The sequence below is a fragment of the Canis lupus genome, chromosome 34, assembly GCF_011100685.1.
Source record: "Canis lupus familiaris isolate Mischka breed German Shepherd chromosome 34, alternate assembly UU_Cfam_GSD_1.0, whole genome shotgun sequence".
NCBI lineage: Eukaryota > Metazoa > Chordata > Mammalia > Carnivora > Canidae > Canis > Canis lupus.
In genome coordinates this window covers 27,410,566-27,413,739 of record NC_049255.1, presented here as the reverse complement: position 1 = coordinate 27,413,739, position 3,174 = coordinate 27,410,566, and positions in this window count along the sequence as shown.

Genomic DNA, 3,174 nt, shown 5'->3' with positions numbered 1-3,174 from the left:
CTTTCTTTTTCATCTGCAACATTCCCAATTTTAATCCGAGCCTAGCAGGTTTTAATTTGCAGTTTGAAAAGCCTTTCAATTGCACTATCTTTTTGCAGAATGTTCTTAAATGCTAGATTGACAATTAAAATGCGGGGGTAATTTCCTTTTAATACCATTGCTATTGCTTATATACCAAAAATAAAAAAAAGTTATGTAATTGGCTTCTGTAGCTGATATCCATCTCTGATATAAACCAAATTTGATTTTTGAAGTATATAAATAATCTATTCACTTAAAAGGAAGTGTAACTTTATATCTCTGCATTTTCAAAAGAGGTTTGTCATAATTTTATTTTATTTTATTTTTTTAGAGAAAGAAAGAGAACACATATGTGTTTGAGCAGGGGCAGAGGGAGAGGGAGAGTCACACTCCCAGGCTTGAGCTTGGGCTCGGGCTTGGACTCACTCTCACAACCTTGAGGTCATGATCTGAACTGAAATCAAGAATCAGAGACTTAACCAACTGAGCCACCCAGGCATCCCATGAGATTAGTCATAATTTTAGATGCATGCTTTTAGTTAATGTACCTGTACATGTCACCTTTGGGAACATGGGAATTTTATAACTTGCTGGTTATAAAATACTTAAATCTGTAAATTGGAGCTACTGCAACAAACATCGTTTTTTTTTGTTTGTTTGTTTTGTTTTTTAAACATCATAGGCTCTGGTAATTGGTTGTACATGTCTAAAATGTTAGCTGAAAATAAATAACCTAGTAAGTAAATAAATATATCTAATACGCTCCTGTGTACCATCAGGCCACACAGGTATCTAGGCTTTGGAATAATGGTACTCACTAAGCATAAGCTTCAGAGGACAAGAGCTGTAACTTGTATACCTTTGTATCCATTGTATCTCATAAAATAGCATGTAATAAACATTTGAAAGATGAATGAATGAATGTGTTTCCTTCAAGGGCATTCAGGGGACTCACAATTCTTTGAGTTTTTCCAGATTGCTAGCATAATGTTTTGCTTAAAATAGACAACATTTACTGATTGGCATGAATGTTAAAAGAAAGAAAGGGAAAAGTCTCCATTGTTTTTCTCACCAGGCTACACTATTTTCCCAGGTATTAGGAAGTATGCTTCCACAGTGTGCCAAGAGCTGTGGCACCTAGTTATGCCCTATGCCCTATCAGCCATTCTACCTTCGATCCTTGCCTTTTCTTTGAACCTATAACAACCTGTTAAAGAATTATTATATAATTATTCCTCCGTTAAAAATACCGTTTTAATTTTTTTAAATGAGGAGGGAAAAAATGAAGAAGCCTAACTTGTATGGATTCTGTTCGTATTTTTCTATTTTCCCCCTTCATTGATAAAGGAGCTTATCACTTGTCAGGGAGGTCTCAAATTGGCCACACCAAATCCACCCAATCCGTGGAAATTTTGACAACCTAACACTGGCTTTTAAAAAATTGAATTAATAGCTCCATCACATAATAATCCTAGTTACGAGCAAGAGAGTCTGACTCTGGCTTATTTAGCAGAAAGGAATTTGTGAACATGCTTTTGGTAGGTCCCAGGACACAAAGGAAGGTGGAGGACCAGACTTGGGACATGCAGCCAGGAACATCACCCAACATCACACATTAGAGCCAACTCACCCAGTCAAATCCACACAGACATCACTCTCGCAGGATGCACACAGCAGTCTGCACCTCGGACACAGCTATTCCTGTTAACGCTGTGGTCCCTGCTTCCCTGGGAACTTGACTAGGTAACACCTGAGGGGCTTCCTGCAAGGCCCTGCTTCTTTGCATAAGTTAACACAGAAGTTCAGGGCCGGCATCTGTAATCAGGTGAGCCTAGTTCATGTGAGTGGATGGAGACTGGGCAGTAACCAGAGATGGAGAGTTGAGCCATTGCCTGCTACTGTCCTGTCCCTTTCTTGCTAATTTTCAAAGAACTCCCTCTATATCCCCATCTCTGCCCCTTCCAAGTTTAGAATCCTTAAACGAGCTTAGCAATTTGCACATTCATTGCCCAAATTAACACAGTTGGGAGCACAAAGTTAAGAAGTCTAACAGCCAGATGATCTTGGTAAATATTTATTAGACCATTTTTAGACAGTGGTAATGTGTTCAATTAATATTTATAAATGTAAAATAGAAAGCCCTAAATGGTCATGACTGCAATCTTCCAGTATCCCTTTAAAATTCAGAATTAGCTCCTGAATAGTCTGTAAGTGCCTTGAGAAACCAATTAAAACTGTAATCCCTATGTAGCGTCATTTTCCTTGCCTGCATTGTTGTGCAGACTCACTCTTTCCTAGTCCATCAGCTGCCCTGTCAACTATGCCCCTCTCTCATCTAACAAAGTGGGCAAACAAACAGCTCAGTGAAAATTTACTTGAGTTCAACAAACTCTTGGCTACACTCATTAATTTTCTCAAAAAGCTTCCAAGAAAGTAAGTGGTGGCCCAGAATATGATATGTATTTGTGAGTCGCTTGGCATGTAGTCATGAGCCTTAGTTTCATGTACAAGGAAATGCTTTTAGCTGCAAGCATTTTTATTTCTGTTCAGAACCTAACAAACTTAACTTCTGGCAATTAATTTATTGCTGAAGTTTAAAGGTTTTCAATAAAACCCATCCCTGGCAGTGGAAATTGTGGACAATAAAGAATTTTGGCATATGCTACATATTCTAAAAGACCAAACTGTCAGATTTAGACTTAATTTATATTTACCAAACATAGACTATGAGTCAATCACTGTTCTAGTCAAGGTTACAAACATTATCTTAACTGTCATTTCAAATCCATGAAGTAGATTTAATCCCACCTTACTCAAGGTCTACGGCCCTAACAAACATTATAGAACCAGAGGTGGTAAAGTCAGGGTGTGAATCTGGCTTCTGATTCTAACCAGTTCTCTGTCTTAGCAGAATGACCCAGGACGAATAAGAGTTTCAGCATGACAAAGTAGTGAAAGTAGGCTATGCTTTAGGCAGAGACATGTAACATCTAGCAATTCTTCCCCAATTAACACATTATGGATTAATCCAATGATGAACCTGAATTGCTGGGATTGCATGTAGACACTGCAACTTTACATCCTATCACTTATTTATTTTTAAAAAATTTTTTATTTAAATTCAATTTGCCAACATATAGTATAACATCCAGT